At 35.5% G+C, this 23657-nt stretch overlaps 1 long non-coding RNA gene across 1 annotated transcript; it reads right to left on the bottom strand.

Annotated features, from left to right (window-relative positions):
- Window positions 1–2186: 2186 nt before the first annotated feature.
- Window positions 2187–22238, bottom strand: LOC113618720 (uncharacterized). The gene is made up of 3 exons (XR_003432094.1): window positions 22228–22238; window positions 21771–21774; window positions 2187–2300 (listed from the first exon to the last, which is right to left on the bottom strand). It is a non-coding gene; the product is annotated as an uncharacterized LOC113618720 (long non-coding RNA).
- Window positions 22239–23657: the final 1419 nt, after the last annotated feature.

The following is a 23657-nucleotide window of genomic DNA, read 5'->3' as shown; positions in this document are numbered from 1 at the left end:
TTTTTGTGGGTCAGGAATCCAGGTGTGGCTTAACTTGGTCCACTGGCTGGGGGTTTCTACCAAGAATGCAATCAAGGTGTCAGGTGGGGCTGCAGTCACCTCCAGGTTCAACTGGAGGGAATCTGCTTTCAGGTTCCCTCACAGGCTGCTGGCAAGCCTTCGGTCTTCCCTGGCTATTGGCTGGAGACATCAGTTCCTTGCCATGTGGGCTTCTCCAGCAGGGTACTCACAATGTAATAGCTGGCTTCCCTTAGAATGAGGGATTAGAAGGCATGAAAATGAAAAATACAGAGAGCCCCGAAGAGAAGACACTATCTATATCCTACTCTCAAAAGTGACTTCTCATTAATTTTCCCACGTTCTATTCACTAGAAATGAGTCTGCAGGTACACTGTATGCACAAGGGGAGGGGATGACACAGGACACAGATATCAGGAGATAGGGATTATTGGGAGCCATATTACAAGTTGCCTACCACAAGGGGTCATTCAAGTAGGAAGAGCATTCTAAAGAAAGACTGCAAATATTGTAAAGCCCCCAAGTTAAAAATGAGCTTGGCTGTAATGGCAGAAGTAAGTCTCTCAGGAACAACAAGATCATATGACTGGATCATGTGGAAGGAAAAGCAAATATCAGGGAAATAAGGTCTGAAAGGTCAGACCTAGATTACAGAGATTTATAAGTCATGGAAAAGTAGCTGGATTTTATTTCAAGTATAATTGAAGTCCAATGGAAAACTTTAAGTTGGGGAGAGGACATACTTAGATTCAAGGCTTAAAAAGTTTTATTTAGCTGAGTGAATGTGAAATAGACTTTGCTAGCTAAGGCCATATACTTAATTTCACTTGTCGTGGGAATCCCTGGTAATGTGGATACCGAGCATACTTGTTACTGGAAGATCCTCTGAATTTACTGACAATAGTGGGTTAAGGTTACATAAGTAGCTAGAACATAACTTGATAAATATGGATATAACAATGCAAGTGTTTTAAATTAACCAAATTTTAGCAGGAAAAACTGGCTTTGAAAAGTTGTATCTTAATGATTAATTGAAATACATTTTACAAAAGTTCCAGATGGCTATTGTGCCACTGTCCATTACTATAAATACACAATGGTATGTTGTCATCCTCTTTTTGATAAAATGTTTCTTAACATCATATCCTTTTTTGACTCTAAACATTCATTTGCTCTGTCCATATTAGAAAAAAGATACACTTGACATAGTCTAGCAAAGACTTTTTTTTGTTAATTCTAAATACTTATGCAGTCATGTCCTCCACTTCACTTTGATACAGCTTTTTAAAGGTATAAAATACATACCATATAATCCTACAGTTAATTTTAAATTTGTTTTCCATATTTTAATAGCAATAATAAGACACTTATTTGGGAAATACAATTGTACAGAAGAAAGAATACAGAAGATGTATCTATTTCCAAAACTCTACCAATAAACTTTCTACTAGTGGTTATCAATCCTTTATGAGACAAAGGAAATACTCGCTTCTTCCATGAGTTGTTTTCTGGCCACCTCTATATCTGCAATTTCCTGAAAAGAGTATCTCTGTTTGACTCTTGCTAACTCAACTGAGTAAACAGACTCAGCACAAGTCTAAAAGCAGTGGAAATATACAGTTACTTTAATGTTCACTCAGATGTGTTCACTCAAATCTATGACTTGAGTATTAATATGTGATTATTGCAAGTCCATCACCTCTTCTTTTTCCACCTCATGCTTTTTATACCCTGTTTACAACAATTTTTGGACCCCTTAGTTTACTGAATTATCAATTTTTCACTGTCATATTCCCCTTCCTGTCCTCAGCTTCCTTAAATTTCTGTTACATACATTCTTTAGCCCCTTATTATATTCGCTCCCCACCTCAATCTTCTTGCCCTTCTCTCCATCCTCTCTCAAACTCATCTGGTTGAATCCAACTTTCAGTTTTTTCTCTGTTTACACTAGAAGAGATGGATATGTCTGCAGAAAAATACACAGCCTTGGTAACTTATCTCCCTTTAATTTCATGACCACAAACCACCTTGTAGCCCAGCAGCCCTACCATTTTTTTTTTTTTTTTTTTTTTTTGCGGTACGCAGGCCTATCACTGTGTGGCCTCTCCCGTTGCGGAGCACAGGCTCCGGATGCGCAGGCTCAGCGGCCATGACTCAGGGGCCCAGCCGCTCTGCAGCATGTGGGTTCTTCCCGGATCGGGGCACGAACCCGTGTCCCCTGCATCGGCAGGCGGACTCTCAACCACTGTGCCATCAGGGACGCCCAGCCCTACCATTTTTAACTGGCCCATTCTTTCTCCCACTCTCTGAAACTGGTTTACCCATTCTCTTCTCTCCTCTCCTCAAACAGGCAAAATATCCTTCCTGCTCATCACTCTCAGCTGAGTGCCTTACATTTCTATTTTATTGAATAAATAGGTGAAAATAAAAGGGAGCATCCATATTCTCCCACTCCCAAATATGATTATAATGAACAAACTATCTCTGTTCTTAAGGTCAATTCTTCCATTGTGCACTGGATCCCATACCCTCTCTCCTACTCATGACCTTTGCTTTTGCAATTATTGCATCACTCTTTTACATCAGCAATGTCATCCACTTACTGGACCATTCCCATTCCTTCAGTATTTTTCTCTTCTTTAGAGCAAAACTCTCAACAGAGTTACCTATACTCTGCTCTATCCACTATTCTCCTCCCATTCTCTTTCAATCTATTCTACCACTCTACTAAAAATGCTCTTTTCTATGTGACCCATGACTATATTTTGAAATACAATAAGAACTTCTCAGTCCTTAACTCTTTCAATCCCTCAAAAGCACTTTTTTTCTGTTGATCAATCCTTCCTTCATGAAGCATACTTTAATTGACCTCTGAGTCTCTATGATCTCATAGTTTTCCCCATTTGACTGGTGGCTCTCTTCCTGGCCTCCTTTTCTGAATATCTTGATTTTGATGTGTTGCAATGATGCAGGGTTCAGTGCTCAAACCTCTTCTTTATCGCTACTTGCCCTAGCTGAATTCATTCACCTCAGCTGCTTTACATACCAAATATACGTTGTGTGTCTAAAATTTGTATCCCATTCCTAACCTATTTTAAATTCCAGAATTCAACAATATCTAGTTCTTCTGTGGTATTTCCACTGGACTGCTTAACAGACATCTAAAATGCAGTATGTTCAAACCAAAATCTTGATTTACTCCTGCCAAACCTACCTTCACAATGCTCCGTATCCTGGTGAATGGAACCTCAGTTACCTAACTGTTAAAATACTCAGTCTTCCTTGACCATGAGTCTTTTTTCCCCACATATCTGTCAGCAAATCCTGACAGCTCTACCTTCAAACCCTTCTCACATTCAGCAATTTCTCAACAACTCTACCATTACAACCCTTGTCCAAATTACCAACCTCACTTACGCGGACTATTGCAAACTAATAGCCCTGCACACACTCTGTCACCTCTCCAAGAGAGCTCCGGGCTAGAGCTCAGATTCTGAAAGTGCATTGCAAGGATTTATATCCTAGATGAGCCAGTTACCTGCCGTATGCCTTGGGCGAATTACTTAATGACCGCGTACCTGTGTTTCCTCACCAGTAAAAGGAGGAAGATAATAGTATCTAACTCACGGATTGTTGTTGGGACTTAAAAACATAGATCAAGCACTTTGAACAGAGTGTGACAAACAATAAGAAATATATAAACGTCAGTCAGTATTATTATCTTATCTATTTTTATTAAGCTATTTTCTACATAGCTGTAAGAAAGATTCCTTAAAAACAAATTAAATCCTGCCAATTTCTTGTTCAAAATACTCAACTGGCTTCTGCTTATATGTAGAATAAAATCCAAAATTCCTCCAGGTCTACATGAGTGGTCTGTCAGCCTACCTCTCTTGAGACCTCACCTGCTGCCAGCTTCCCCTCGCCTGTTCCCTACACTCAAGTTTCTTGCTTCTATTTGAACATTCCAAGCACTCATTTCCCGTGGGATCTAAAACCTTCAACAAATATTCAAAAATGACTTCTTATCCCACTTCCTTCAGCATCTTCTCTGTATGCTTTTCCCTTGATAGACAGATAGCCACCCTATCTCCAATGTCAATTCCCCTTCCCCACAAGTTCATGTTCCCCTTCCTAGCTTGTTTTCCTTGTAAGGACTTATTATCTAACATATATGTTTTAGTAATTCACCTCATTTTTTGACTGTCTTCCCTTCTGGAATGTAAATCCCAGGAACAAAGTTATTTATTTACTTTGTTCTCTTCTGTTTTTCCAGTACCTAAAACAGTACCTGGGACTTAGGTGCTCAAAAATATTTTTTGAATGACTGAATATATGTATATACAAAACAAAACCAGGTCTTATTAAAATGAATATTCCAACAACAAATAATAGTTCTTGAATATTATGAAGGTGATACTACAAAAAATAGAAAGCTTAGAAGTTACTGTTAAATCATAAATCTTCTTCCAGAGAGAAAGAGAGAGAGCAGCTAAGAAATTTACAGAAACTATCTCAAACTAAATTTATGAATGATAAGAATTTCTAAAAGAGAGAATGGAAAAAATAATGCAGAGGAAATTATTAAGAAAAAAATCAAGAAAGCGAACGATATATGTTTCCAGTGTTAAAGGGCCGACAAAGGGTTCAAAGAAACAGTGAGAAAAAGATAATAGCAAAGCCCAACATTTTGAAATGATACAATACTTAAAATAACAAGAGCATCCTAAAAGCCTCTAGACAGAAAAAGTTCAGGTCACAAACAAGGGACTAGACATCAGAAACTTCCTAATAGCAGCGAGAGAGAGCAATAACAAAAGTTCTGAAAGAAAATACTTTTCAACGCTGGATTCTAAGTCCCGTGATACTATTAGTAAGTGTGAGAGTAGAATAAGTACATATTCTGATACGCAAATTTTCAAAAAAAATGAATCCCCAGCTAAATCCATTTCTTAGGATGTTAGTGGAGGTATGTGCCAATAGAATGAGACTAAATTAAGGAAGGATAAAACATGAGATCCTGGAATTAAAGAATCAAGAGAGGAAAAAAGCACAGGTAATTAATAATTTGGGTGAAGACAAAGGGGGATCTCAGAATCACAGCTAGAAAATGAGAGTGGGAGGACAGCGGGCTCAGGGAGAGATCCCCAAGAAGCCAAATTTGGTGGGATGCTTGATGTATTTGAAATTATTGAGATGAGGATTACACTTATGATGGAAAGTCTCGGAATTAATTAGTGATTAGTATATAGAAAATGAAACAAACAAATATATAAAATAATTAACATCAGGGAAAGTAAAACCTTTGTACAAAAACATAATGGTAAGCATCAGTAGTGAATAATATTACAGATTCATAATAATGTAAAAACTATTTTTTCAACCAAAACTCATGTTGTAACTATATTAGGTTGATGTCAGAGGCTGTGTGTGTGTACTAGTGAGTAGGTGTGCAAAGATAGGTGCACATGGGAATGTGTATGCACGAGTGTGCATGTATATGTGTGTGTACGCAAAGATAGGTGTGCACAGGAGTGTGCATGCACACGAGTGTACATGTGTGTACTAGTGAGTAGGCTGCAAAGATAGGTGTGCACGGGAGTGTGCATGTATATGTGTGTGTACGCAAAGATAGGTGTGCACAGGAGTGTGCATGCATACGAGTATACGTGTGTGTGTGTCTGGAAGGTGGATGGTGTGAAAGGTAGCCACCCATGGAAAGTTAAGATGAAATATCAAGGAACAGTATGATATGTTATTTAGAAATACAGGGTTAAATACTAAACAAATAATCAGCTAAGTATCTAAAAGTTGAAAATAGCTACCTTTGAGGACTAGGGATGTGTTCTATGTATTTGGGTGCAGAGTGGACAGGAGATAACTCTTTGTTTTAAATAAATCTTGTTAAATTATTTGACTTTTTAAAATTACTTGCATGTGTCACTTGGAAAACATATTTAAAAAGATGTGTGAATTGTGTGACTTAGTTTCTAGCCAAAACACAACCCAATAACTTCCCAAACCTTTCTCCAATATCCAACCATATTACCTTTAACATACACAGACATTCTTTTTAAGCTTTGTCCAAAATGCAGTCATAAACATAACTTAGTCTCTTGACTCCCCCAAATAATATCTCAGTTATGTGGAGTGTGGGCTAGATAACAAAGCACTCTCACATATATCATCTCATTTTACCCTTTGTATTAATGTAGTAAAGTAAGGCAAGCAATCATTACCACTTTACAAACATTGAAACTGAGGTTCAGAAAGATTACAGACTGAGCCAGGCTTATATTCCATCCACTGATGTTTTGCCTAATATTCATTTAGCTGTACTATGTATGTTAAGTCCAGTAATTTTTTCCCTACAATACATGATACACACGAAGAGCCACTGCACCCAATGATACAGTTTCATTGCTTTTGGGAGGCCAAGTATATGAGCTATCTAGTATTCCGCTTGGACTACGCTTTGGGGCTAATCTGACTTCAGGCCCAGATAACAGTATGAGTACATGCGTGTGTGTGTGTGTCTGTGTCTGTGTGTATGTGTGTGTGTGTGTGTACGCTTGCTTATGTATTTACTTATTTTATATTTTGAATTTCTAAAAAAAAAAAAATCAGTAGCTGAAGATATGACAACTCTGATAATATTTTCCATGATTTCCTTTTTTGTTGTTGATGTGCAGGTGTTCTTTTCCCCAAAATCCTATACAATTGAAATTCACACTACATAAAGATAAAATATTCAATTTCAGTCTACCATAAAGTGACTTACTGGCATTTGAAGAAGAAACAGATGATTGACAAGAAATCTATCTAAACTATAAAACTATGCACCTTAAAATCTGGGATGGTCTAATCACTTCCTCAACATACGATGATGTAGTTTGGAGATATTTTCACAAAGTCTTGAAATTTTCCAAAGCCAAAAACAGGATAAAATGCCTTCATATATAGTCATAACTTCAACACACAACCTTTGTCTTTATTTTATAAGTAGTATATTACTGAAAAGGGTAAAATAGGAAAATAAATTTATTCTGGATTGTTTTATAATCAAGTCTATAGAAATTCATTTGTAGTAGCAGCATAATCAAGCAATAGCTACAGCTATTACAAATGTAATTTTAATTTAAACTATTCAATAAGATTAATGAATAAATGATGCAAAGGCATCACAGTTTAAAGCGTCTTCCAATTGTAGCTAGTCTTTTTCTTGGGAAATATTTTTGTACTAGAAGTAAAGACTGGCAGAAAATGTACACTACTGATGACACAAGCCTGTGTTTCTTATCGGACTAGTTTTAGTTCTTTGGGTTTTACTAACATCAGTGCTTTGGTGTCCTTTATAACTAAGAGCTATCAACACAAACCTCAAAGACAAATAAATATCTTGCTACAATATGGTGAGAGGTTAACAAACTTCATAATGCTTAAAATTTCATTAGGAATATATCTAAGCACAGACTAACGCTTTGAATTGCTTCTTTACTATGCAAGAATATCCCTAGGCTTTTCAATTAAATTCTCTTGTATTGTCATGAATTATCTTTTCTTTTAATCCAGCCAATTGAAAAAGAGAACAATTACTAAAGTTAATGGAAACAAAGTAATCTATGGGGAGGTTTTCTTCTCTATGGACATGTTTACCATTTTCCAGGCAAGAGAAAAATGGTACTAATATCGTCTCACATTTCCTCTAGAACATTACTCTTAAGGGAACTCTAGTGACCAGCAAAAGAGAACATAAGCTCTATTTTCTTCCCCATGGAGAAAAGGCCTATAAAAAGCTTTTTTAATTCTTTAAACGTATTCATTTAGAATCCAGAAACTCAAAATATTTCACCAACCAATCACTAAACGTAAAGCATCTACTGAATCATCAACTCTGCAGTGTCCTGTGTGAACTTAAATTCTTCATGCTCCTCATAATTATGGAACAGAAAAGTGCAAATAAAATTCCCAAATCCCAGGAAAACAGAAGTTCTGGGTTGTACCAGATATATCTGAATGTGCACTTGTGCCCCTCCAAGTAAGCAGAGAGAGTGTGTGATCATTCCTGCCATTAGATCTGATTGGACCAGCAATGAGATTGAAAGCCTAGCCCTGAGATCTTGAACTGAGTGCCCTGGCTCCAAAATATAACCTGGGGTCAATCAGAGGCTTGCAGAGACTTTCTAATAGGCAGCAATGGGGATGCTGGCCGCAGTCCTGCACACTAAGAAGACTGGGAGAGGATGAGTGGGAGCTGGTAACACTATGAAAAGCACAGCATTTATGTGCTACGAAGAGAAATGGAGACGACAGAGAGAGAGCATTCTCTGGAGCTCTTCCAAAGGGCTACAAATTCAACTTGTCCTGAATTCTTATGGAGATCTTACAGGCATTTAAAATAATATCCTCCTCAACTGATTCTTTTCTGAAAACTTTTAGAGTACATTTTCTATTTCTTATAAGAACCTTGACTTGGACATGAGTATTACGAGTGCCTGACTACATAAAAGAGGCAGTCTGATACACAAGAAAGAAGAGTTGTAGTTGCCATGTATCCTAGTAAGGCAAGGCATTAGTGGTGAAACCTTGGAGAGGTCATTTAATCTCTGGGATCTTAAGTTTCCTCATCAATAAAATGAGGAAAACAATCCATTCTTTATAGGATTATTATCAGGATTTTTTAAAGTGGATGTAAATCTATCATTTTTCTAACACAGAATAAGAGCACAATAAACGATATTTACTTTATAATTATGCAAGCAGGTTGTATACCCTTCATCTGGCCTGCGTAAACTTTTCATTTCTTACACTTAATCAAATGTAAGATACTTAAAAGATGAAGTTTTCCTATCAGAGGAAATAGGCTAGAATTCCCTTATGGAATTTTTTTTAATAGCCTATGTGTTTATGGACTTGAAACATATAAGCCATGAAAACTGCATTTATTTTTCTATGATTTTTTCTTTTTTTAGAAAATATGAATTGTTGAAGAAAATGGGTCTATTCACTCCTTATATTTTCTTAAACTGTTCAGTCCAGTGCAGACATAAGTGTATCTGGCTTATTGGTGGTATCTGGCTGTTACTTAGTATCACCAAAGCTTCTTCAAAAAGATTCACCTTTCTTTTTCATATGATTAAAACAAGCGGACAGCGCATAAATTAACCATGATGTGCCTTGCCTTAAACACTTACACGGTACCAGATCCATCCATAATGTATATCATAATCCAAAAATCCTTCAAAAACCCACTGAAGTGCCAGAAAGAGTTTCTTATAAAAACCATAAGTTAATATATTCTGCACATTTCCTTAGGCAAGAATATAGACATTTCACATAAAGTTCCCATCTTTCCATGTGAATATACAGAACGTCTGGCCTTTGCAAAATAGACCTTTAACAGAAGAGAACAAATTAATTCTTTGTTTTTCACTTCACAATGAGAAAAACAGCTGAGGGCCCTTAATTGAAACAATGAGAGGACACACATAGTCCATATAACTCTTTCAAGAAGAATAACCCTTAAATGCTTTCCAGTAGGAGGGACTTTGAGAAAATAAAGTGGATAAATAAACTGCGATGGACAAATTCCCAAATAGTCTTTTCTAAATTGAAACCATCTACACATAAAGTCAACAGATCTCTTTTCTTTAAAATATTCAGTGTCATTCTTACACGAAATAGTCTTTGTTCATCTTACCAAGTAATATTTTAGTTACTGGACAAGGACAATTGTGCAAGTTCCTTGTTCTATACCAGAATTTCAAACATTTTTGTGTTTATATCTTAGTAATAGCTTATAATAATGATGACCTGAAGCAAAATTAATTCCATCCTCACTCCATGCTGGCTTATTCTAAAATAAATGACATGTTCAACAATAACTTTCAAAGCTTTGTTGTGAATTTAGTAACCCTATGAAATATACCTTTTTTCCTCAGTAGCTTTGATTCTTTTTTTACTTAACAGACCTGACAATCAGTTCAAGTTATCTGCTGTTTACATAAAAAGGAACAAATGCAGTCTGGAAACAAGATCAGAATCTCAAAAGACCATAATTACTTGCATCCCCATCTCACATCACCTGCCTGAGACAATCAAGCCACAGGAATTTCTTTCTTGATCCTAGGATTTTTGTGGAATTATTTATTTAAAATAATGCATATTTTATAAGAGAAATCTTTCTTACCAAACAAAACTAAACAAAGTTGTTTCAACACTAGTAATTATCTATGATTTAAAATTTTTAAATTTACTATTAGATATGTTTGTTTTATGTAAAGCATGTGAAATTTTTAAAAATTACACCTTTTCTCCCAGGAGCAATGATAAATGTTAAATAAATTGTCATTGTTTAATGTTGTTAAAATAATTTTAAAGGATAGTACAATAAATGCATTGTCTTTAGCCTCTCAATCCTCCATGTTAGTGTGGTACTTATCACATTTTCTCCAATGTTTTAAGCTAAAACAAGATTCTGGATTTGCTTTTGTGCTACCATATGCGATGCCAAACAACTATCAGAAACAAAAAGCAATGTAAATATAGGAAATCAACTAAGCAAAGATTTCTCCAGATTTGTCTTTGTTTTACTAAGAAATACTTTAATGATTTATTTCACTGCATGTTGAGTGTAAATGCTAAGAACACTGTTAGTTTATAGTTCCAGAGAAGAGTGATTTTATCATATTCAAAATGCCCAAGTAGATACTGTAATAGCAAGTATGAGAGAAGTGAGAAATTCAAAGCAATGCATTGTATAAAATCACTTAATTAAAATGATAAATTATTTAGTTCAATTTTGTAGTGCTTATCTTATAAAGCCGCCAAGAAACAATTTTTTAAGGGACTTCTAAGAGAAGTTTTCCATCTCTTTTGTAACATCAAACATTGTCTTTGGCTGGAAAGGACAATTCAGTTTTTGGTGGATCCATTAAAAACAGAATTATGTCTTTGGTATGTGGTATAATTTATATATTTTCAAATACACTTTGATAACATACGATGGCTTTTCCTTATGAGTTCTAAGTAAATACCATTCAAATCTGTGTGTGAGCAGAGGGCATGAGAGCAATTTAGTGAACTGAACTGGAAGAGATTAAAAGAAAGGTATGTTAGAATATGCCCCCAAACTTAATCTCTATGGGGATTGTGGCAAATGTATAATTAGTTATTTAGGGAAACAAAATGGAAATAAGAATTGAAGCGGGAAAATATAAATACTTTCCACTTTAAGATTTCTTAAATTTCTTACCAAAATTCTTATTAAGAAAATTCTTGTCCTGGTGTTTATTTATACATGTGTTCAGCATTTAACCACTTAACCATTATCTGGCTTTTAAGCAACAAAGTTTAGTAGTGCCTTTGATTTGCTTCAGTATAATGGACACCCTTACTTGGGTTTTAAATTTTGTTTGGATAAAAGTGAGGCTTGTTAGGATTGGGGATCTTATCTTAACTTCCCAAATCCCTTAATACTCCAAAGCTGGAATGAAAACAGAACTGAGAAAGGGCAATCTGCAGGCCTTTCCTTTAGAACCTAGCTTGAAAAGGGACTTTTCCATGGGACAGTTTTAAGAAACAGACATAAAAATAAGTAATATATTATTTAAGTTTAAATGAACATCCTTTTTGAGCAAACAAATGATTTAAAAAAAATAAACATTGGTTGAGCCCCCAAAATTCCAGGTTGAGGTGACATGCCCGGGGTCTTAAGGAAACCTGGATTATTTGGGATGTCTCTAAGAAAAAGCCTTAAAGCTATGAAACATGAACCCCTGCTATCCACTGAAGGTCGTGTTGTTCCGTCCTCAACTGTGTAAATAAAACTCCATCAGCTACTTGTGTTCATCTGTGAGTCAAGAAGAAGTAGCCCATGGTGGTTGCTTAGCCTCACACAGAAACAGATAAAATGCCAGTAGCATAAGGTCTCTTTTATCTATCTAGGAGGAAACCAAGGTCCTATTTGGTTTATCTCTTTTTTTTTTTTTTCCCACCACCCTAGCTATTTTAAGTGATTTTCAGGAGAATCTATTAAAAAAAAAATTGGTCAGAATATTTCAAAATCCAACCAAGTATTTTTCTTCTGAGTGTTAGACATTACAAGGTGGAAACTGTATGAGGTTACAAATAATCTCCAAGGTTTTGAAATAGGTGACCACATCCTGACTCTAGGTTTATTTCATGGATACTACTCTCCATTCCTCCATCCCTATTTAGTTATCAGCAGGAACAGCTAATCAGTTTGTTTACCGATATGGAAAGAAGGATGTGAGAACCAATTACAGAGACGAGCAATAAAAAATTTTTTCTTCCCTGATCAAAGAGAGGAAGAAATAAATCCACACTGAGATGAACAAAGGTCTTTTTCCATAGGCATTCCCAGAATTTACAATCTATGGCAAACTCCACCAGGCTCTCAGTAGCTTTGCTGAATGTGACAAGCCTAATCAGATGTTACACAGAGCAGACGTACATGGGCAGTTAGCACTTTCCACAGGTCTCTAACCTGTGACCCTTCATTCTCTCTACATTAACACCCAGGACTCTGATCCACCGACATCAGTGAACAATTCAAATCCAAGAATGTTACCTTAAAAGATAGAAAGGGATTCAGAAAGTTGCTAATCACACTAAAGTTTGCCAAAAACTGAAGGATTTGCTAAACTCTGTGGAATAGCTATATAGCATAAACTCATTATGCATCAGTATGCTACATGTTAGAAATTCCAACTCCTGCCAGATATGTTACATTAGCATATTTATAATGGAACACTAGATTAACAATGTTTGACATCTTCACTGTGTTCATTTTCAGTTCTATTATTACTCCAAACAGTTCCTCCAAAAACATTAACTGGCTAACAGTAGAACTGTGAACAATTTTGGAAAAAAAGAAAAAAAAAAAAAAGACTGTTTAAAAGCTATTTATATTTTCATTGGGTAGCTTTCTGGAGAATGATCCTGGATTAATTATAGCATTATAAAAGATGCTATAATTTTAAACACTTTTTCCTGTATTCAATCACATATAGAACTAAATTCACAAGAACTTCTGCATAAGTTTCAAATTGAACACAATGAAAAGGTTCTAATTTTTTATAAGCTAGTGACGAAATGCTTGGATAATTTCACACCTCACTGAGTAAACAGAAGAAAGCCTAGAGTTTATTCATCTAGTACTGCTTCCAACGGTGATCTTTTTATTTCTAAATATCTCTAAAGGACATTCTGGTAGGTACCATATTTGGAGGACGGGGCCATGCGATTTAATGGAAAAACAAACTTTGGTGAAAGGCAAGCCTGAGCTTGAGTACTTACTAGTTGTGTGTGACCTTCAGGCTGCTCACTCTTTTCTGGTCTTCTTTTTTCCCATCTACAAAGACAAGGATGATAATATTTTGCAGGGATCATTCAGGATTTAAAAAGTAATAGTAAGAAATGAAAGCAGACCACCACCCTCCCCAACTCATAAAAGTAACTGTCCCTAGTCTTGTATCTAATTCAAATATAAAAATTGTTCTGAAAATATATTCTCAAAGTTTCCATTCAAGTTACTAAAAATAAATCAAATGATCCATTTATCATAAATCTGTTCAGAAACATTTCCTAATCTGGCCATCTTGTTTAGCCAGGCACAAGATGGTAGTGAACATAGGTCTGGTCAATGAGACAGCTTTTCTGGTAACTCTAAAACTCAGTCCTAGAGCTTAGAAGGTCACATGCCTTAAAAGTCCCCGGAGAACTGCTGCCAGTCACCATAGACCACTGGTTCCCAACACTTGGCAACAAAAGCAAAACAAGCCACCTATGAATTTAACCACAATTGTATTTTTTATCAAGAGACTTGAAATTTTGTCCCAGAGCAGTTATTTTCTGCCTGGTAAGCCCATTTCTGCTTTACCACTTTGTTTAAAAAATAAATGTTTCCAAATGGTCAGTAAAGCTGCTTTCGTGAGAATGCCTTACGGAAAGTTTTCCTTTAAAAGTCAAATGTTCTTTTCACTTTTAAATATATGCTACGAAAATTAATTTATTTAATTATACTAAAGGAAAATAAATGATACATACACAGACACTCACATCTGAATTGGAATTGTTTTCCCTAAACTTTCTGAATACAAACTTGTTTTTTGACTGAGATCAATTTAAGAAACTTCAGTTCTAAAGAATTAATATTAAAGAGTTCTAAACTATTGCACACATGGAAAAATGAACTGGTGAACATACTCTTATGTTACGTGAAGCATAAACTTAGAGTAGGCTTAGTGGGAATTAAAATTGTAACATGTTTGCAAATGAGTGTCAGAATATTTACATACATATCTGTATTATATAACCCCAAGAAGATAATAGGATCCTCAGTAATTTAAATAATTCTAGACAATACAGAATAGATCTTCTTAAAATACAGGTTAAAACAACACCAAATTTAACGAGATTCTAAAGTCAAAATATAGACAAATTTAAACTCAGTGCTCTCAAGCAAAAATATCTCACAACCCTGCCATCCATGCTTATCTATGTACTCATTCACTCTCCCCGCCCCTTTACCCTCTCTTGAATCCCAAGTCCTGGCAGGGCTTCTGGGGACCAGGAGCCATGTTTAACTGCTGAGGATTTATTGAGTGCTTAGTGTCAACATAGCATTTATTTTTCAGAGATTACAAATAAAAAAATATAAAACAATAATATGTATTATCAGAATACATGACCATAGCTGTCAAGTGAAACTTTTTTTTTTCTTTTTTTGGCCACGCTACGCATTTTGCAGGATCTTAGTTCCCTGACCACGGACTGAACCTGGGCCCACGGCAGTGAAAGCGCGGAGCCCTAACCACTGTACTGCCAGGGAATTCCCAAGTGAAACTCTTTTATATCCTGCAAACTCAAAATTCATCTCATTACAGCTGATGGATAAGACGTATCTAAATTAATTCTTGCTCTAAAGATCTTTGAAAATGCTGAAACAAAATATGTAAGTATTGTTTTGGAGTAAAAATCTAATTTTTCAAAAATTTCAATAAGTGTAAATTTTCTTTTTAATTATTTAACTCATTCAACTGCAAGAAAAAACAACCAAATTAGAAACCTCAAATTCTAGTACAGTGTTATTTATAAAGATTAAGAAAACATTGCACCATTGTTTCTTCTCCTGGCTCTCACTTGAAGGTTACATTTCAGTCTATTTAGAGGGAAAGAAAGTTATATGAATATTTCATTAGAGAGGAGATAAGAGTAAAGCAAAATTAATATATGAAGACAAGACAGAAGTAATGAAATGGGAAGCCAGTCAGATGAACATGGTGTTAACAAAGGAATGAAAGTGTGGGACTTTGTGGAATGTTGCCCTCTTTTCTCCAAAAATATAAAATGAAAAGAGAAATAAGGAAAGGTGGGCATTTTATAGCACCTACCAACCAGTTTCAATCGGCTAGTGCAAGTTAGAAAGCAATGATTTTGCCTGAAATTGGACAAATTACTGTTTTTAGTTTTTTTTAATTTAGAAATTTTAACATTAGAAACAGTTCTTTTACAACTGTTCCCTCTCTAACAACAAGGAATGCACTCACAGAATGCCTTACCAACTGTCTTATGATGTAAGTAAAGTTACTATTTTTCTCTTACTATGTATTGAATAAATGAAGAAATAGTGGAAATAATTAATAAATTATTACAACATATAAGTTGGGCAGAGTTCCATATTCTAAGCTCCCAGCACCCAAGTTCAAAAATAAAGACAATTCAGGGAAAAAACAGGCATTTCCCTAATTTAAATGTTTAACCTTCATAAGCTACATTGAAAAACCTTTAAAGAAAGGTTGTTTTAATTAGTTTGTCTTTAAACAGCCCCTGGTTATTTTTGTTTTTCTAAAATGAAAACACAATTAGACAAGAATGTGAAATCAGTCAATAAAATTTTTAAATATGTTTCTGTTTTAAATCTGGCAAAAGTTTTAAATGCATGCACTAGACATCATTATACCATTAGAAACCACAAAAACTGGAAGGTAAAGGTCGGTCACTTCTCAGAATTAGTGTGTTCATTCATGTGTACATTCAGGGGGGAACAATTTCCCAAGCTTTAAAAAATTCATAGACACTTCTAGAAAACCCCAAACTACCACAATTGCACTGAAGTAAACTAAGTTTTTAGTTTCCTTCATTGGTTTCAAAATGAATAGAAATTCCAAAATTTATCCAAATTACAAGGCTTGCTGTTCCCCCTTCCTAGCTATTAGTTGTACTAGCAAAAGGTACAAAAGGCGTTTGTTCCTAGAATTCACCAACAACCCAAATCACATACTTTTTTCTTACTTCAAGAGTGTAATTAGGTTGACCATAAATAAATTTATTTCTCTGTTAACTTTGTTCCTAAATTAATTTTCTTCTTATTTTGAATTACCATGTTACACATATGTGCAGACATGCTAACTTGGGATTTAATTTCTGGCTCTCATAGATGCGTTGTTTATGTATGGGCGTGAATGTGCCTGAATGCTGGGGAAGACCTTAAGCTGGAGTGGTGTCCATGACAGGTATTGAAATATGGTAGGTTCATTAGGGGTAAACTTGCATGAGAGACTGAAGAGCCGGCTGAATAGAACTTTCCCTGTGTGAGAACGAAGGAAGGCAAATCAGGCCCAATAACAACGCTTTGGAAATCAGAGAGAAAAATGGACTTTACTTCACTGAAAGATGGTGACGAGGAATCTGTCCATAGCCAGGTTCCCCAGGAATTCGTGTTTGAGTCTTTTGGTGATGGTATTAACGCTGTAGGGTAAAATATAAATAGTTGTTTTATTTTTTTAAAAAAAGGTATTGGGGAAAACAGCTGTTTTGGTACCTCTGTGATTTGTATAACATGACAGAAGGAACAGGGAAGCATTTATAAATGGACTTGGTTCCAAGGCATCAAGAACATTAGAAAACACAGAACAGCAGTAATAGCCTGAGAGAGAAACGTGCATTATTTACTAGGGGCAGTGGTGCTCTGCTAAGGAGATGCTGGATCCGAGTTCTTGATGCCTGGTGGGAAGGTTAGGTACCTGTGGGCATACTTGGGACTGTGGGAAGTTTCCAGGTCACACCTTTATGGATACAGTATATTTCTTCACGGAGGGCTATGTATAGAGAAGGTAATAATAGGTTCCAGGTGGTAACCAACAAACTTACTCATATGCACATCTGAGACAAATCCAGGACATCTCAGGAATAAGGGAGGAGGTGGGAGACCTTTGGGTGGACTGTAAATCCTACCAAAACAGGGAGGGTGCCGGAACTACAACTTATAAATAGGATTTCATTCTAAACCTGGGGCTGGTATAAACTTGGGAAACAAAATGTCATTCTATATTATATGTACTTGATCTCTCCTCAAGTGAATGTGCCAAAACATTAACAACTCGTGAATCTAAGTGAAAGCTGTGAAGATGACTATGGTACTCTTCTTTCAGCTTCTCTGTAGATCTGAAAATTCCCAAAATAAAATATTCAAAGAACAAAGAGATGTATTTCTTGTATTTCAAAATTTCAGTTTTGATATTTAATAATTATTTATAAAAATTAATAATAAATCTACTTTGTTTTGATTCACTGTGTACTAATAACAAATATAATTGAATCTAAAAAGAATTTAACACTTAGGACCTTATGATCAAAGGGAAGTTTTTAAAAATTCAAACTTCAGTATAACATATTTTAAGACAATGAAATATGATAGAATAATCATAAGGGTTTTTCAAGCATTAAAAGAAGAAATAAAATAGCAATATGAGTGCAAAAATAAAAAACAAATAATGTAAAATTTTCAACTGTTAGAGAGCCTTTTCAAATAATGGTTTACATGGATGACAATCACTAAGATATATAATCACAAAGATATCTGCCTTGGCACATCTCTGCTCAGATCCATTAAGAGCTATTTGCAGGTAATCATGTGCTCCTTATTTCTAAGATCCTAAGAAGACACTTGCGACAGTACAGGCAGGCATACCTTGTTCTCTTCGGCTTCATAGATATTGCATTTTTTACAAAACGAAGGTTTGTGGAAACCCCATGAGGAGCAAGTCTACTGGTGCCATTTTTCCAACAGCATTTGCTCAGCTCATGTCTCTGTGTCACATTTTGGTAATTCTTGCAAAATTTCAAACTTTCTCATTACTATTATATTTCTTACGGTGATCTCTGAAGTTACCACTAGGACTCGCTGAAGACTCAAATGATGATTACCATTTTTTTAGCAATAAAGTATTTTTTAATTAAAGTATGCACTTTTTAAAGACACAATGCTATAGCACACTTAACAGACTATAGTCTAGTGTAAACATAACTTTTATATGCACCAAAAACCTTGTGTGACTGGCTTTATTGTGGTATTCATTTTACTGCGGTGGACTGGCACCCAGTCTGCAGCATCACCAAGGTATGCCTTCCCATGAAACTCCTCTTTGCTCTCAGGTTAAAGATAAATGACTTTAACATTGTATACTGACTTGTTATGATTTCAAATCCATGTTTTGAAATCTTGTTTTGGACAAAGTTGTTCATGGTTTAAACTTCTTTAGAATAAATCATTTTGATAAAATTGAAGTTAGATATTAAGACTTACTTATCAAATTCTCACACCTGGAGTGGAAAGGACTATTTCATCATTGACACCACAGTAAAAGTCACATGACAGACTTTTGAACTTTAAATATCAATAAGTTTGACCAGCAACTGAAGAGTGTTCAGTCTGGACAAGGCTACTCTTTGTTGATCTAAATAGCTCTCTAAAGATCTTGAGACACTTGCTCCCTTACAGCCAGGCTACTCTTGGTCAGCAGTGATGTTAAACTGTGCGGTAGTCTCAGGAAGAGAAGGGACATCAGTTCTTGCCTTAGCAAGGCTACTCTTCAGAGGCAGTGGCACAAGTTGTGTAACTGTCCATACAGTAATAACCTTTGGAGCTGCCACCTTGCCTGCCAACACTGGTACTGTTGCCCACTAGCTTCATGCCCCAGAAATGAGGTACCTAAGCCAGCAGCTGATACCCAGCTTTTAGTTGGAAGGACTGATTCTACAGAGAACCAACTCATAGAAAGGTACTCCTCAACGAAATTTGGACTTTCTTTCATCTCCCCTTTGCCTGGAACAATAGCGTAATTACCTATCGCTGCTATGGAGTAGGTTATTTCTTTATTATCTTATTAAGAGAAGTTTTTCTGTATTCTACTGCCTTGTAAAATATTATTATAAACTATAATTCCTACAGTGAACCTGTGTTAAATAAATTATTGGCAAAGACAATCTCGGTCTCTGAGCAAAATTTGCCTTGAAGAAAACAAAGGTTTTAAGACCTTTCACCACTAAGTATCTGAAACCAGTCCTGTCATTTCAGCTTTCCTGTATTTCTCTTTGTGCAGCCTCTTCTTGTTGGGAATTTTTATAGGCCTTGTGCTGTTTTTAAGTTGAATGACTGTTGTTATTGTTACATATTCTAATAATGAATAAAATCTGAAAGAGCCCAACTAAAATGGTGAGCATTTTCCAAAAGTCTTCATGACTTAGTTTGGGCTCTGAAACATTAGAAATCATTTGAACGAAACATTTTCAGCTTTATTAGATGACAACTAAAATTGTATAGACTCATCTCAGTTGCAGAGCTTGGAACAGGACTGAATTTGATTTATTCCACTGTGACAGAAAGGGATTTTCTTTTCACTCAACAAACTTGTTTTGTTCCCACCACCTATCAACCTAACAACATGTTAAAGTAATACCATGAGAAGCAGCCAATATCAGAATATGAAGATCTGTTTGTTTTGTAAATGGATGTTTGGGGAATCTGAAGGACTTAAAGCCTTCATCAGCGATACATCTGAGCAGCTCCCTGAGGACAGAACCAGGAATAGCTGAGTCACAAGGACCTCACATTACTAAGGAAAAAGAGATGATAGTCACCTAAAGAATGGTAAGAAAGACAAAGGAAATCATGTGGAGTAAAAAGAGAAAGAGCTGACAGCAAGAAAAGAGATTCCCAGATGGCCACAGGCCTGAAATTTGATTCAAGGTGGGATGGGGAGAGAGTGTATGAGAGAAATATATCTATTCATATTAGCATTCAAATGTTTATATACATAATATATATATAAACATATGTATACATATTATACATATATTTCTAAATGTTTTTTATTGTCCTCTCAATTTCACAATATATAAATAATCATCTGATTATTTTTCTTTTTGGTAATGGGTGTTACCTACATATCCTCCCTGATATTGCAGGCATAAATTCAGGGATACATCAGTATCATTTTATTGATGTTGTATTTTTATTATTTTTAAGAGAAGCATCTTTTTTCTTATGGAAAATAAAATCTGATTAATTACAAGTGTTACAATACCAAAGAAACACTGACCTCCCTTGAAAATTCAGACAGAATGGTTTCTAAACCATTCTATTTAAACCATTGGTTAAAAACTTACCAATTAGTTTACAGTATTTGCAATATGCTATGCATTTATAAAAAACATAAAAAACTTATTTGAATACTGACTGTTCATTTGGGATGTTTTATTAAATATTTTTTCAAAACTCATTACTAAAGAGGTATTTATTTATTTTCACACAAGTCAATCATTGGTTAGAATTTGAATCAATGCACTTTGTGAAATCTTTGAATCAGAACTGTCAAAAATATGATATTTTTTGTTTAGAAACAACAAAAAAGAAAAACTCCAATTTCTAATGTGCAGACAGAGCCAAATTTCGACCACCTTCATCCAAATCCTTCTAGTTGATTTCCTTTCCCTAGTTTCCATCTCAGGATTTGTTTCACAGGTATTCTGGAAATAACCAGCCATCTTTTAAAATATTTTAGACACAAATGAAAATAATAATAATAAGAACAATGACAATAAGAATAATGGCTATTCTTTACTGAATTCCTTCTATAGTCCAGGCACGCTGCTAAGCAGTGTGCATATATTATCTCATCTAATGCTCATGGCTCTATTAATTCATTGCCATTATTATCTCCATTTTGCAGTTGAAAACATCATTATCAATTGTGAAAAACTGAAAGCATTTCCTCTAAGATCAGGAACAAGACAAGGATGTCCACTCTCACCACGCTTATTCAACATAGTTTTGGAAGTCCTAGCCACGGCAATCAGAGAAGAAACAGAAATAAAAGGAATACAAACTGGAAAAGAAGAAGTAAAACTATCACTGTTTGCAGATGACATGATACTATACATAGAAAATCCTGAAGATGCCACCAGAAAACTACTAGGGATAATCAATGAATTTGGTAAAGCTGCAGGATACAAAATTAATGCACAGAAATCTCTTGCTTTCCTATACACTAACAACAAAAGATCAGAAAGAGAAATTAAGGAAACAATCCCAACTACCATTGCAACAAAAAGAATAAAATACCTAGGAATAAACCTACCTAGGGAGACAAAAGACCTGTACTCAGAAAAATATAAAACACTGATGAAGCAAATCAAAGATGACACAAACAGATGGAAAAATATACCATGTTCTTGGACTGGAAGAATCAGTATTGTGAAAATGACTATACTACCCAAAGCAATCTACAGATTCAATGCAATCCTTATCAAATAACCAATGGCATTCTTCACAGAATTAGAATAAAAAATTTTACAATTTGTTTGGAAACACAAAAGACCCTGAATAGCCAAAGCAATCTTGAGAAAGAAAAATGGAGCTGGAGGAATCAGGCTCCCCGACATCAAACTATACTACAAAGTTACAGTAATCAAGACAGAACGGTACTGGCACAAAAACAGGAATATAAATCAATGGTACAGGATAGAAAGCCCAGAAATAAACCCACACACCTATGGTCACCTAATCTATGACAAAGGAGGCAAGAATATACAGTGGAGAAAAGACAGCCTCTTCAATAAGTGGTGCTGGGAAAACTGGACAGCTACATGTAAAAGAATGAAATTAGAACACTACCTAATACCATACACAAAAATAAACTCAAAATGGACTAAAGGCCTAAATGTAAGACCGGATACTATAAAACTCTTAGAGGAAAACACAGAAAAAACACTCTTTGACATAAATCACAGGAAGGTAATTTTTGAGCCAATTCCTGACAAAAATATAAACAAAAATAAAGAAATGGGACCTAATGAAAATTAAAAGCTTTTGCACAGCAAAGAAAACCATAAAGACAAAAAGACAACCCTCAGAATGGGAGAAAATATTTGCAAATGAAGCAACTGACAAAGGATTAATCTCCAAAATATAAAAACAGCTCATGGACCTCAGTAACAAAAAAACAAACAACACAAATCAAAAAGTGGGCCAAACACCTAAATAGACATCTCTCCAAAGAAGACATACAGATGGCCAGGGGTACTTGAAAAGATGCTCAACATCACTAATAATTAGAGAAATGCAGGTCAAAACTACAATGAGGTATCAACTCACACCGGTTAGAATGGCCATCATCAAAAAATATACAAACAACAAATGCTGGAGAGGGTGTGGAGAAAAGGGAACCCTCTTGCACTGTTGGTGGGAATGTAAATTGATACAGCCACTGTGGAGAATAGTATGGAGGTTCCTTAAAAAACTAAAAATAGAACTACCATATGACCCAGCAATCCCACTACTGGGCATATACCCTGAGAAAAGCATAATTCAAAAGGACATATGCACTCCAATGTTCACTGCAGTACTATTTACAATAGCCAGTAGATGGAAACAACCTAAATATCCAATGACAGATGAATGGATAAAGAAGATGTGGTACATATATACAATGGAATATTAACTCAGCCATAAAAAAGAAAAAAATTGGATCATTTGTAGAGATGTGGATGGATCTAGAGTCTGTCATACAGAGTGAAGTAAGTCAGAAAGAAAAAAACAAATATCATATATTAACACATATATGTGGAATCTAGAAAAATGGCACACATTAACCTATTTCCAGGGCAGGAATAGAGACGTAGATGTAGAAAACGGACATGTGGACACAGTGGAGGAAGGAGAGGGTGGAACGAATTGGAAGATTAGGATTGACACATATACACTACCATGTGTAAAACAGATAGCTAGTGGGAACCTGCTATATAGCACAGGGAGCTCAGCTCAGTGCTCTGTGATGACCTAGATGGGTGGGAAAAAAAAAAGGATAAGGCACAGAGAGGTTAAGTAGCTTTCCCAAGGTCACAGTCAGTAAACAGTACAGCTGAAATATGACCCTGAACCATCTGAATCCAGAGCTTGCACTCTGAATCACTCTGCTGTTCTCGAAAAGAAAATAATTTTAATTGGTTTTATGAAACTAACTAAAAAGATTTCATGGGCTTCCCTGGTGGCGCAGTGGTTGAGAGTCCACCTGCCGATGCAGGGGACAAGAGTTCGTGCCCCGGTCCGGGAGGATCCCCCATGCCGCGGAGCGGCTGAGCCCGTGAGCCATGGCCGCTGAGACTGCACGTCCAGAGCCAAGAAAAAAAAAAAAAAGAAAAGAAAAAAAGATTTCATGATTCATTAATGTTACTTTTCTAACAGATCAATAAATTATTGAAAACAGTCACAAAAAATTCATTGTCAAAGATATACTTTCCAGTTTTTGACTTGACACTATAAACTGCACTCATTT

This window comes from Aethalodelphis obliquidens, unplaced genomic scaffold, assembly GCF_003676395.1.
Source record: "Aethalodelphis obliquidens isolate GAN/ISIS:26980383/991018 unplaced genomic scaffold, ASM367639v1 scaffold6, whole genome shotgun sequence".
Classification (NCBI taxonomy): Eukaryota; Metazoa; Chordata; class Mammalia; order Artiodactyla; family Delphinidae; genus Aethalodelphis; species Aethalodelphis obliquidens.
This window is presented reverse-complemented; position numbering and strand designations above follow the sequence as displayed.